Source organism: Trichosurus vulpecula, chromosome 5 (assembly GCF_011100635.1).
Source record: "Trichosurus vulpecula isolate mTriVul1 chromosome 5, mTriVul1.pri, whole genome shotgun sequence".
Taxonomy (NCBI): Eukaryota; Metazoa; Chordata; class Mammalia; order Diprotodontia; family Phalangeridae; genus Trichosurus; species Trichosurus vulpecula.
In genome coordinates this window covers 282,341,730-282,356,474 of record NC_050577.1, presented here as the reverse complement: position 1 = coordinate 282,356,474, position 14,745 = coordinate 282,341,730, and the positions used below count along the sequence as shown (strand labels likewise).

At 35.4% G+C, this 14,745-nt stretch overlaps 1 protein-coding gene across 2 annotated transcripts in view; it reads left to right on the top strand.

Annotated features, from left to right (window-relative positions):
* Positions 1–14,745, top strand: part of TMTC1 (transmembrane O-mannosyltransferase targeting cadherins 1) — a 404,339-nt gene that overhangs the window by 21,561 nt on the left and 368,033 nt on the right. The gene's annotated exons all lie outside the window — the stretch shown is intronic.

Genomic DNA, 14,745 nt, shown 5'->3' with positions numbered 1-14,745 from the left:
GATTTTCCCCCCTTTCTTTTTTTGGTGTTGAGGGGTGTGGGAAATGAAAAAGTGGACTTTTCATTAGTGGAAAAAATATTTAAAACAGGGAAAAGGATTAATACTTCTCCCCTTATGTCCCCATACAATTTATGTTTTTTTTTAATTCACCTTTATTTTATTTTCAATTCTGAATTCACTCCCTTCTCCAGTTGCATCCATTGTAACAAATATGTTACAAATGTGTAGAGTTATGCAAAATAAATCCTCACATTAGCCATATACAAAAAAAGAAGAAAAGAAAATAAGCTTCCCTCTGTCCTTCGAGTCCATCGGCTCTCTATTTGGAGGTGGATAGCATTTCCACCTTAAGTTTTTTGGAACTGTGGTTGGTCATTGTCTTGATCAGTTCCTCACTTTTCAAAGTTGATTATCTTTACAATATTGCTGTTGTTATATAAATTGTTCTCCTGATTTTCCTCACTTCACTTTGCACCAGTTCATATAAGTCTTCTCAACTTTTAATAATAATAATAATTGCTAGAATTTATACAGTACCTACTGTCTGCCTTTACAAATATCATCCCGTTTGATCTTCACAACAACCATGTGAAGCAGGTGTTATTACAATCCTTATTTTACAGTTAAGGAAACTATGGCCAAAAGAGATTTAATGTCTTGTCCAGAGTTTGAGCTCATGTCTTCTAGACTTCGAGCCAAGCACTCTATCCATTGTATTGCCTCACTTCTTCTGAACCCATTCCCTTTATAATTTCTTATAGCATATACCATAAATCATCCAGCATTTCCCAATTTATGAGCACCCCCTCAGTTCCCTAATACTATTTCCAAGTTGCTTCATTGCAATACTTTGTGGCCATATTACTTTTCCTGAAAAAGAAACATATTAAGGATAAACAACTCTTTACTGTATAAGGAGGGCAATTACAGCTAAACCTGGAAAAATGCTATTTTCATTCATATTGTCATGTATCAAAATGCTTTCAAATTTGTAATAATTGCTATGATTATTTTGGAAAAAATAGTTTCCTTTCATGATGCATGGTGTAATTTTATTTGTAAGAGAAAAAAAGCCTAAACTCAATAGAATAATAGAATCTGAGGGTTGAGAGGGATCTTAGAAATCATCTTGTCTAAACACTAATTTCAGCATCCCTTGTTCAGTGTCATCAACTAATGGTAATTTTATATTTGCTTGAACATTCCAAGGAATAAAAAGCATTATTGGCAAAGAAGTTTATTAAAATTTAAGCAGCTCTAATTATTGGGAAATTCTTCTATTTTATATTAATCAAAATTTACAACCGTATCTTTCACTGAATGGCTTTAGTTTTGCCATCTGAATTCACATAATATATGATTCACATAATATGCCTTCAAATATTTAAAAATATGTCACCTTATCTTTAAAATATTGTGGATAAAACTGGACAGATTAGTTTAGTAGATGTCTGAATATTTTGAAGTACAGTGAAAGTATTATCTTCCATGATTTGGATACTCTTAATATTAAGGCATCCTAAGATTGCATTAACTTTGCATTTTTAATGCATTAATTTTTATAAACTTATTTATTTTAGTTTTCAACATTTACTATTATAAGATTTTGAGTTTGAAATATTTTTTGTTATAAATAGTCCATCTGATAGATGTGAGGTGGTACCTCAGAGTTTTTTTAATTTGCATTTCTCTAATCAATATTTAGATTTAGAGCATTTTCTCATATGACTATAGATAGCTTTAATTTCTTCATCCTTTGACCACTTGTCAATTGGGGAATGACTTGTATTCTCACAAATTTCACTCAGTTCTCTATATATTTTAGAAATGAGGCCTTTATCAGAAACACTGGCTATAAAAATTGTTTTCCAGCTTTCTCCTTTCCTTTGAATCTTGGTTGTTTTTGCTTTGTTTGCACAAGCCCTTTTTAATTTAGTGTAGTCAGAACTACCCATTTTGTACTTCATAATATTCTCTATCTCTTGTTTGGTCATAAACACCTCCCTTCTCCATAGATATCACAGGTAAACTATTCCTTGCTGTTCTGATTTGCTTATAGTATCACACGTTATGGCTAAATCATATATCCATTTTGACTTTATTTTGGTATACATTATAAGATGTTGGTCTATGCCTTGTTTCTGCTGTACCATTTTCCAGTTTTCCTAGCAATTTTTGTCAGATAATAAGTTCTTACCCCAGAAGCTGGCAAACAGTAGATTACTATAGTCATTGACTACTGTGTCTTGTGTACCTAAACTATTCTACTGATCCACCACTCTGTTTCTTAGCCAGTACCAAACAGTTTTGCTGATTATCACTTTATAATATCATTTTAGATCTGGTATGGCTAGGCCAACTTCCTTTGCATTTCTTTTTCATTAATTCCCTTGATATTCTGGACCTTTTGTTCCTCCAGATGAATTTTGTTATTATTTTTATAGGTCTGTCAAATAATTTTTGGTAGTTTGTTTGGTATGGCACTGAATAAGTAAATTAATTTAGGCAGAATTTTCATTTTTATTATATTAGCTTGGTCTACCCATGAGCAATCGATATAGTTACAGTTATTTAAATATGACTTTATTTGTGCGAAAAGTGTTTTGAAATCGTGTCCATATAGTTCATGGGTTTGTCTTGGCAAATATTTTGTATCATCTATAGTTATTTTAAATGGAATTTCTCTATCTGTTGCTGCTAGATTTTGTTAGCAGTATAGAGAAAAGCTGATGATTAATGTGGGTTTATTTTATATCTTGCAGGTTTGCTAAAGTTGTTAATTATTTCAATTAGTTTTTTACTTGATTCTCTAGAATTCTCTAAGTATGCCATCATACAACTACAAAGAATGATAGTTTTGCTTCCTCATTGCCTATTCTGATACCTTCAATTTCTTTTTCTTCTCTTATTGCTAAAGCTAACATTTCTGGTAGAGATGATAATAGGCATCCTTGCTTCACCCCTGATCTTATTGGGAAAGCTTGTAGCTTATTCCCATTACATATAATGAGTGCTGATAGTTTTTGACAGATACTACTTAATATTTTAAGCAAAAGTTCATTTATTCTTATATTCTCTAGTGTTTTTAATAGTAATGGATATTTTGTCAAATGATTTTTCAGGATTTGACTTCTGGGAGCCAAGATGGTGGAATAAGCAGTAAGTTGCTCTCACCCTTTCTTATTGTCCTTGAAAAACCCAGAAAGTATCTCCCCAGGAACAATACTGAAACAGCAGAACAACAGAACAGAACAGTAACAGAACAGCAGAAAGACAAGGTGCAACACTCTTTTAGCCTGGGAGGGTTAACCAGAAAGGCCCCTCTTGCTGTGGTGGAAGGGGAGCAGTACAGGATGGGAGGCGTCCTGGCAAGCCAGCGGCAAGCCCCACCTCAGCAAAAAAGGGAGAGAGCCTAAGCACCAGGGTGCTAGAGCAGGCAAGTGCCAGCACCAGGACCCTGTGTATGCCTTGTCGCAGCAAAGAGAACTAGCAGATCTCAGCTTAGAGAACTACCACATGCGCCGGTGGGTAGGAGTCCTTTAGCAGCCAAACCTCCCTGAGCTGCAGCACAGCCTGAGTGAGCAGGCATCCTCCAAGGGACAGACCTCCTTCCCCCCACCCCCAAGAGCTTCAGTGTAGTCCTGGGAAAGCGAAGAAAAACCCCAGCTGGCCTCAGCACACACCAGCCACCACCACTAGGACACCAGCTCAGTACCAGGTATGCTGCCAACCCCTAAAGCCTCCAACTGCCAGCACCGGAAACCCAGAACATGAAGTCAGTGACCAGCTCCCTGTCTCTGCACCCCCCCCCCCCCCACACAAGAAGCCTGGAACTCTGTCCTCTCTGCTCCAGCAGGAGAGTTCAACTTTAAAAGCCAGGAAATAGGCAAACATCATGAACAAAAAAGCAGAAATGGAGAATCATGATAGATTCTGTGGGGACAGGGAAGATAGAAACACAAATTGAGAAGAGGACAACATTGTCAATATACCTATATCCGAAACCTCAAAAAGGAATGTGGACTGGTCTCAAGCCCAAAAAGCCTTCTTGGAAGAGCTCAAGAAGGATTTTAAAAGTCAAATAAGAGAAGTAGAAGAAAAATTTGAAAAATAAATGAGAGGTATGCAAAAGAGAGTCAACAGCTTGGAAAAGGAAGGACAAAACTTGAGTGTAAAAAACAATCCCTTAAAAAATACATTTGGCCAAATGGAAAAAAGTACACCGAAGCAAACAACTCCTTAAAAAATAGAATTGGCTAAATGAAAAAGGAGGCACAAAAACTCACTGAAAAGAAGAACTCCTTAAAAAGTAGAATTGGCCAGATGGAAAAGAAGGTGCAAAAGCTAACCAAAGAAAAAAATTAAAGATAAGAATTGGGCAAGTGGGAACTAATGACTTTGAGATATCAAGAATCAGTCAAACAAAATCAAGAGAATGAAAAAAGAAAAGAAAATGTAAAATAGTTCATTGAGAAAACAAGCAACCTGGAAAATAGATCCAGGAGACATAATTTAAGAATTTGTGGACTACCTGAAAGACTGTGGACAGGAAATCATCAAGGAAAACTTCCCTGATATCTTAGAACCAGAGGGTAAATTAGTCATTGAAAGAATCCTCTGATCACTTCCTAAAGGAGATCTCAAATCAAAAATGCCAAGGAATATTGTAGCCAAATTCCAGCATTATTGGGTCAAGAAGAAAATACTGTAAGTAGCTAGAAAGAAACAATTTAAATATTGTAGAACCACAGTCAGGATTATTCAGGACTTTGAAGCTTCTATATTAAAAAGATTGGGGGGATTGGAATATGATATTCCATAAGGCAGAGGATTACAACCAAGGATCCAAGAGAGGAATAGAATTTTAGAAAAGTTAGATATGGGGGGTTGACCTCTGGGAAAAATTGAATGGGGATAGGAAGGAATATACCTTTTTCTCAGTGGTAAATGGTACCTACACAAACACCAACCATGTATTGGGGCATGAAACCTCACAAGCCAATACAGAAAGGCAGAAATATTAAATGCATTCTTTTCAGATCATGATGCAGTAAAAATTACATGTAATAAAGGGCCGTGGAAAGATAGACTAAAATTAACTGGAAAATAATATAATCCTAAAAAATGAGTGGGTCAAACAACAAATCATAGAAACAAACTATAACTTCATCCAAGAGAATGACAATAATGAGACAATGTACTAAAATTTATGGTACTCAGCAAAAGCCATCCTTAGGAGAAGTTTCATATCTTTCAATGCTTACATGCATAAAATGGAGAAAGAGGAGAACAATGAATTGGGCATACACTTAAAAAAACTAGAAAAAGAACAAATTAAAAATCCCCAATTAAATACCAAATTAGAAATTCTGAAAACCAAAGGAGAGATTGATAATTAATAAAATTGAAATTAAGAAAACTTTTCAACTAATTAAACTAAGAGCTGGTTTTATGAAAAAAAAAAACCCAATAAAATAGATAAGCCATTAGTTACTTTGATAAAAAAGAAGAAAACCTAATTACCAGTATCAAAAATGAAAAGGGTGAAGTCACCACCAATGAAGAGGAAATTAAAACAATAATTAGGAGCAATTTTACCCAACTGTATGCCAATAAATTTGACAGTCTTAGGGAAGTTGATAAATATTTTAAAAATATAAGTTGCCCAGATTAGCAGAAGAGGAAAAATACCTTAAATAACCTCCTTTCAGAAAAAGAAATTGAACAAGCCATCAATGAACTGCCTAAGAAAAAAATCTCCAGGGCCAGATGAATTTACAAGGCAATTCTAACAAATATTTAAAAAACCAAATAATTCTAACACTGTATAAACTATTTGTGAAAATAGGCAAAGAAGGAGTCCTCCCAAATTCTTTTTATGATACAAATGTGGTGCTGATACATGAACTGGGAAGAGCCAAAACAAAAAAGAAATTATAGACCTACTTCCCTAATGAATATTTATGCAAAAATTTTAAATAAAATGTTAGCAAAGAGATAACAGCGACTTATCACAAAGATAATGCACTATGACCCAGGAGGATTTATACCAGAACTGCAAGGCTGGTTTAATATTAGGAAAACTATTAGCATAATTGGCCACATCAACAGCAAAACTTTTGGAAATCATATGATTATCCCAATCAATGCAGAAAAAGCTTTTGACAAAATGCGACACTCTTTCCTATTAAAAAAATTTAGAGAGCATAGGAATCAATGGAGTCTTCCCTAAAATAATACCACTTATCTAATGCAAGCATTATATGTAATGAGGATAAGCTAGAAGCATTTCCAGTAAGATCAGGGGTGAAACAAGGATGTCCATTATCACCATGGATGTTCAACATTGCACTAGAAATGTTAGCTTTAGCAAGAAGGAAAGAAAAAGAAATTGAAGGGATTACAATAGGCAAAGAAGAAATAAAGCTATCACTCTTTGCAGATGGTATGTTGGTATACTTATAGAATCCTACAGAATCAGGTAAAAAACTACTTCAAACTTCTGCAAAATTGTAGGATATAAAATAAGCCCACATAAATTGTTGGCATTTCTCTATCCTACTAACAAAGCCCAACAGCAAGAGATAGAAAATTTCCATTTACAGTTACTATAGACATTATAAAATATTTGAGAGTCTGTGTGCCAAGACAAACCTGGGAACTATATGAACACAATTACAAAACACTTTTCACATGAAGTCAGATCTAAATAATTGGAAAAATAATGATTTCTCATGGATAGGCTGAGCTAATATATTAAAAATGACAATTCTGTCTAAATTACTTATTCAGTGCCATATCAATCAAACTACCAAAAATATTTTATAGAGCTAAAAAATAATAACAAAATTCATCTGGAAGAACAAAAGGTCCAGAATATAAAGGGAATTAATAAATAGAAATGCAAGGGAAGGTGGCCTAACTATACCAGATCTTAAATTGTATTGTAAAGCAGTAATCATTAAAACTATTTGGTACTGGCTAACCCAAAGACCCCAGCTTCTTGGATAAGAACTCACAAAAACTACTGGGAAAACTGGAAAATGGTATAGCAGAAACTGGGCACAGACCAATATCTTACACCATATACCAAAATAAAGTCAAAGCGGGTACACAATTTAGATATAAAGACTGAGGATATAGGCAAACTAGGAGAGCAAGGAATAGTTTTCATGCCAGATTCATGGAGAATGAAGTTATTTATGACCAAACAAGATAGAGAACATTATGAAATGTAAAATGGATAATTGTGATTACATGAAATTAAAAAGGTTTTGCACAAAGCCAATGCAACCAATATTAGGAAGGAAGCAAAAAATTGGGAAAGAATTTTTTACAGCTAGTGTTTCTGATAAAGGCCTCATTTCTGAACTATATAGAGAACTGAGTCAAATTTATAAGAATACAAGTCATTCCCCAATTGATAAATGGTCAAAGGATATGAACAGGCAGTTTTCAGAGGAAGAAATTAAAGCTATCTATAGTCATATGAAAAATGCTCTAAATCACTATTGATTTGGGAAATGTAAGTCAAAACAACTCTTAGGTACCACATAACACCCATCAGATTGGCTTAACATGACAAAAGAGGAAAATTATAAATGCTGGAGAAGATGTGGGAAAATTGGAATGTTAATTCATTGATGATGGTGTTGTGAACTGATCCAGCCATTCTGGAGAGCAATTTGGAACTATGCCCAAAGGGCTATAAAACTGTGCATACCCTTTGACACAGCAATACCACTTCTAGGGCTATATCCAAAAGAGATCATAAAAATGGGAAAAGGACCCACATGTACAAAAATATTTATGGCAGCACTTTTTTCTGGTGGCCAAGAACTGAAAGTTGAGGGGATGTCTATCAATTGGGGAATGGTTGAACAGGATGTGTTATAGTAATGCAATGGAATACTGTTGTTTCATACAAAATGATAAACAGGCAGACTTCAGAAAAACATGGAAAGACTTACATGAACTGCTCTCCTCCTCTAAGCTACTTCCTCTTTGTTACCCAATCTCCTAATATGGAAACATAACCATTTCTCACTTCTTACAAACTGATGCTGATTAGAGTGAGCAGAACCAGAACATTGTACACAGTAACAGCAGCATTGTGTGATGACTAACTTTGATAGACTTACCTCTTCTTAGCAAGGCAAGAATCTAAGACAACTCCAAAAGACTCATGATGGAAAATGCTATCCACATCCAGAAAAAGAACTATGGAATCTGAATGCAGATCGAAGCATTCTATTTGTTCTCTCTTTTTTTCCTTTCTCCTTCCTTGTGGTACCTCCCATTGGTTCTAATTCTTCTTTACAACATGACTAATATGAAAATATGTTTAATATAAATGTATATGTAGAGCCTATATTAAATTGCATGCTATCTTGGTTGAGGGGCAGAGAGGGAGGGGGAGAGAATTTGGAACTCAAAATCTTATGGAAGTGAATGTTGAAAGCTAAAAATAAATTAATTAATATTTTAAAAAATAATAAAAATAAAGATTTTCAGCATCCATTGAGATCATTATAGGTTTCTATTATTTTTGTTATTCATATGATCAGTTACGCTAATAGTTTTCCTAATATTGAACCAGTGCCAAATTCCTGGTATACATTCCTGGCATAAATGACCAGTATAAATACACTGGTCGTAGTGTATTATCCTGGTGATAAATTGTTGTAATCTCTTTGCTAATATTTTATTTAACATTTTTTCCCCTCAATATTCATTAGGGAAATGGGCCTATAATTTTCTTTCTCTGTTTTGGCTCTTCCTGATATGGAAGATATCAGCACCATATTTGTGTCCCAAAAAGAATTTTGTAGGACTTCATCACCTATTTTTCCAAGTAGTTTACAAAGTATTGAAATTATTTGTTTTTAAATGTTAGACTTCTCTTGTAAATCCATCTGGCCCTGAAGATTTTTTCTTAGGGAGTTCATTGATGGCTTGTTCAATTTTTTTCTAAAATGGAGTTATTTAAGTTTTAATTTCCTCTTCTGTTAATCTGTACAATTTATATTTTTGTAAATATTCATCCATTTCACTTAGATTGTTAGATTTATTGGCATACAGTTGGGCAAAATTGCTCCTAATTATTGTTTTAATTTCCTCTTCATTGGTGGCGAATTCACCCTTTTCATTTTTGATACTGGTAATTAGGGTTTCTTCTTAATTTTTAAAAATCAAATTAACCAAAAATTTATCTATTTTATTGGTTTTTTTTCATAAAACCAGCTCTTAGTCTTATTAGTTTAGTACTTTTCTTACTTTCAATTCTATTAATCTATTAAATTAATTTGTTATTCAAATGGGGATATGTAATTTGTTCTTTTTCTAGCTATTTTAGTTGCATGCTTAATTCATTGATCTCCTGTTTCTCTTTTTTATTCATGTAAGCATGTACAGATATAAAATTTCCACTAAGAACTGCTTTTGCTGCATCCCATATGTTGTGGTACGTTGTCTCATTATTGTCATTCTCTTTTATAAAATTGATTGTTCCTATGATTTGTTGTTTGATCCACTCATTCTTTAGAACTAGATTATTTAGTTTCCAATTAATTTTTAATCTGTCTTTCCACAATTCATTATTACATATAATTCTTATTGCATTATGATCTGAAAAAGATGCATCTAATATTTCTGCCTTTTTGCATTGGATTGTGAGATTTTTATGCCCTAGTACATGGTCAATTTTTGTGTAGGTGCCATGTACCGCTGAGAAAAAGATATATTCTTTTCTATCCCCATTAAATTTTCTCCAGAGTTCTACCATATCTAACTTTTCTTGTTTTTATAAATTAATTATTTTTAGTTTTCAACATTCACTTCCATAAGTTTTACATTTTCTTTGCCTCTCTCCCCCACTCCTCCCAAAGACAGCATGCAATGTGATATAAGCTCTACGTATATATTCTTATTAAACATATTTTCACATTAGTCATGTTGTATAGCAAAATTAGAATGAATAGGAGGAACTATGAGAAAGAAAAAAACAAAACAAAACATAAGAAAACCAGAAAAGAAGACAAAGAGTATGCTACATATTTCTCCATATTTCTTTCTTCTATAGACTCAATATTTATTTCTCTGGATGTGGATGGCATTTTCCATCATGAGTCTTTCAGAGTTATTTTAGGTCCTTGCATTACTGAGAAGAGCTAAGCCTATCAAAGTCAGTTATTGCACAGTGTGGCTATCACTATGTACCATGTTCTCCTGGTTCTGCCCACTTCACTCAGCATCAGTTTTTCCAGGTTTTTTTGAAGTCTGCCTGTTTATCATTTTGTATGAAACAACAGTATTCCATTACATTACTATAACACATCTTGCTCAACCATTCCCCAATTTACAGGCATCCCTTCAACTTCCAGTTCTTGGCCACCACAAAAAGATCTGCCATAAATATTTTTGTACATGTGGGTCCTTTTCCCATTTTTATGATCTCTTTTGGATACAGCCCTAGAAGTGGTATTGCTGTGTCAAAGGGTATGCACAGTTTTATAGCCCTTTGGGCATAGTTCCAAATTGCTCTCCAGAATGGCTGGATCAGTTCACAACACCATCATCAATGAATTAGCATTCCAATTTTCCCACATCTTCTCCAGCATTTATAATTTTCCTCTTTTGTCATGTTAAGCCAATCTGATAGGTGTTATGTGGTACCTAAGAGTTGTTTTGACTTACATTTCCCAAATCAATAGTGATTTAGAGCATTTTTCGTATGACTATAGATAGCTTTAATTTCTTCCTCTGAAAACTGCCTGTTCATATCCTTTGACCATTTATCAATTGGGGAATGACTTGTAATCTTATAAATTTGATTCAGTTCTCTATGTATTTTAGAAATAAAGCCTTTATCAGAGACACTGGTTGTAAAAAATTCTTTTTTTTTAAACTTTTTTTATTTATTTTATTTATTTAATATATTTAGATTTCAGCATTGATTTTCACAAGAGTTTGAATTACAAATTTTCTCCCCACTTCTACCCTCCCACCCCCTCCAACATGGTGTATATTCTGGTTGCCCCATTCCCCATTCAGCCCTCCCTTCTGTCACCCCACTCCCCTCCCATCCCCTTTTCCCTTCCTTGCTTGTAGGGCAAGATAAATTTCTACGCTCCATTGCCTGTGTATCTTATTTCCTAGTTGCATGCAAAATTTTTTTTTTTTATTTTGAACATCTGTTTTTAAAACTTTGAGTTCCAAATTCTCTCCCCTCTTCCCTTCCCACCCACCCTCCCTAAGAAAGCAAGCAATTCAACATAGCCAACATGCATATCATTATGTAAAACCCTTCCACAATACTCATGTTGTGAAAGACTCCTTCCTAACCTATCCCCCTTTATTGAATTTTCTCCCTTGACCCTGTCCCTTTTCAAAAGTGTTTGTTTTTGATTACCTCCTCCCCTTATCTGCCCTCCCTTCTATCATCCCCCCTTTTTTATCTTCTTCCTCCTTCTTTCCTGTGGGGCAAGATTCCCAATTGAGTGTTTATGGTATTCCCTCCTCAGGTCAAATCTAATGAGAGCAAGATTCACTCATTCCCCCTCACCTGCCCCATCTTCCCTTCCTACAGAACTGCTTTTTCTTGGCAGTTTTATGTGCAATAATTTACCTCATTCTATCTCTCCCTTTCTCCCTCTCTCAATATATTCCTCTCTCATCCCTTAATTTGATTTTATTTTTTTAGATATCATCCCTTCACATTCAACTCACCCTGTGCCCTTTGTCTATCTATGTATATATACACACACACATACGTATATACATACATACACATACACACACACATGTATATATACATACACATATGTATATATGCATATTCCCTTCAGCTATCCTAATACTGAGGTCTCATGAATCATACACATCATCTTTCCATGTAGGAATGTAAACAAAACAGTTCAACTTTAGTAAGTCTCTTGTGATTTCTTTTTCTAGATTACCTTTTCATGCTTCTCTTGGTTCTTGTGTTTGAAAGTCAAATTTTCTATTCAGCTCTGGTCTTTTCACTGAGAAAGCTTGAAAGTCCTCTATTTTATTGAAAGTCTACATTTTGCCTTGGAGCATGATACTCAGTTTTTCTGGATAGGTGATTCTTGGTTTTAATCCTAACGCCACTGACGTCCGGAATATCATATTCCAAGCCCTTTGATCCCTTAATGTAGAAGCTGCTAGATCTTGTGTTATTCTGATTGTTTTTCCACAATACTCAAATTGTTTCTTTCTGGCTGCTTGCAGTATTTTCTTCTTGACCTGGGAGCTCTGGAATTTGGTGACAATATTCCTAGGAGTTTTCTTTTTGGGATCTATTTGAGGAGGCAATCTGTGGATTCTTTCAATTTCTATTTTGCCCTGTGGCTCTGGAATATCAGGGCAGTTCTCCTTGATAATTTCTTGAAAGATGATATCTAGGCTCTTTTTTTGATCATGGCTTTCAGGTAGTCCAATAATTTTTAAATTATCTCTCCTGGATCTATTTTCCAGGTCAGTGGTTTTTCCAATGAGATATTTCACCTTGTCTTCCACTTTTTCATTCCTTTGGTTCTGTTTTATAATGTCTTGATTTCTCATCAAGTCACTAGCTTCCACTTGCTCCAGTCTCATTTTTAAGGTAGTATTTTCTTCAGTGGTCTTTTGAACCTCCTTTTCCATTTGGCTAATTCTGCCTTTCAAGGCATTCTTCTTTCATTGTCTTTTTGGAGCTCTATTGCCATTTGAGTTAGTCTATTTTGTAAGGTTTTGTTTTCTTCAATATTTTTTTCAGTATATTTTGGGTCTCCTTTAGGAAGTCATTGACTTGTTTTTCATGGTTTTCTCACATCATTCTCATTTCTTTTCCCAATTATTCCTCTACTTCTCTAACTTGCTTTTCCAAATCCTTTTTGAGCTCTTCCATGGCGTGAGACCAGTTCATGTTTTTCTTGGAGGCTTTTGATGTAGGCTCTTTGATGTTGTTGACTTCTTCTGGCTGTGTGTTTTGGTCTTCTTTGTCACCAAAGAAAGATTCCAAAGTCTGAGACTGAATGTGAGTCTGTTTTCACTGCCTGGCTATGTTTCCAGCCAACTTACTTGACCCTTGAGTTTTTCAGCAGGGTATGACTGCTTGTAGAGTAAACAGTACTTTGTTCCAAGTTTGAGGGGTTGCACTGTTGTTTTCAGAGCTATTTCTGTACAGCCAGCTCTGCCAAACCAGCACTCCTCCTTCCCCAAGACCGGCCAACCCGGACCTGACTCAGGCTCTGCACTCCTGCTCTGATCTGCCACTTAATTCCTCCCATTAGGTGGGCCTGGGCCAGAAGCAACTGCAGCTGTAGTTCTGTAGCTGCCCCACCTCCACTGCCCCTGGGGTGGTGGCTGAACTGAGAACTCCTTTCACTCCCTGCAGTTTTTCCCAGTAACCTTCTCTGTTGTCTTTGGTGTTTGTGGGTTGAGAAGTCTGGTAACTGCCACAGCTCACTAATTCAGGGCGCTAGGGCCTGTTCCACCCAGCTCCCGGCCTGGTTGGTCTGCACGGCCCATGCTGGGCTCTGCTCCCCTCCACTCCCAGCTCCGTGCGCCATAGACCTCACCCAGCGACTATCCAGGTTGTCCTGGGCTTGAGCCCTGCTTCCCTCTGCTATTTTGTGGGTTCTGCAGTTCTAGAATTTGTTCAGAGCCATTTTTTTATAGGTTTTTGGAGGGACTTGGCAGGGAGCTCATGCAAGTCCCTGCTTTCCAGCTGCCATCTTGGCTCCACCTCCGGTTGTAAAAAATTCTTTCCCAGTTTTTTGCTTCCCTTCTAATCTTGGTTGCATTGGCTTTGTGGAAAACCTTTTTAATTTCACGTAATCACAGTTATCCCTTTTGCATTTCATAATGTTCTCTAACTCTTGTTTGGTCATAAATTCCTTCATCCTCCATAAATCTGACATGTAAACTTCCTCTCCTAGTTTGCTTATAGTCTCAGGCTTTATATCTAAATTGTGTACTCATTTTGACTTTATTTTGATATGTGGTATGAGACATTGGTCTGTGCCTAGTTTCTGCCATACTATTTTCCAGTTTTCCCAGCAGTTTTTGCCAAATAGTGAGTTCCCATCTCAGAAGCTGAGGTCTTTGAGTCGTCATTGACTACTATGTCTTGTGTACCTAACCTGTTCTAGTGATCCATCACTCTGTTCCTTAGCCAGTATCAAGTAGTTTTGATGATTGCCGCCTATGATACAATTTAAGATCTGGCATGGCTAGGCTTCCTTCCTAGCTTCTCTTTTCATGAATTCCCTTGATATTCTGGACCTTTTGTTCTTCCAGATGAATTTTGTTATTATTTTTTTAGCTCTATAAAATAATTTTTTGGTAGTCCATATTTAAGTTTTCTGTAATTCTAGTCACCTCCTCAACTTCTTGCTTGTTTATTTTGTGGTTAGATTTATCTAGTTCTGAGAGGGGAAAGTTGAGATCCCCCACTAGTATAGTTTTGCTCTCTATTCTTCCTGTAACTCCCGTAAGTTTTCTTCTAAGAATTTGGATGGTATGCCACTTGGTGCATATATGTTTAGTATTGACATTACTTCATTTTTTCTGGTAGCTTTTAGTAAGATGTACTTCTCTTCATTATCTCTTTTAATTATGTCTATTTTTCTTTTGCTTTGTGTGAGATCAGTGTTGTTACAACTGCTTTTTTTCCTTCAGCTGAAGGATAATATATTTTACTCCAGCCTTTTCCCTTTAATCTGTGTGTATCCCTCTACT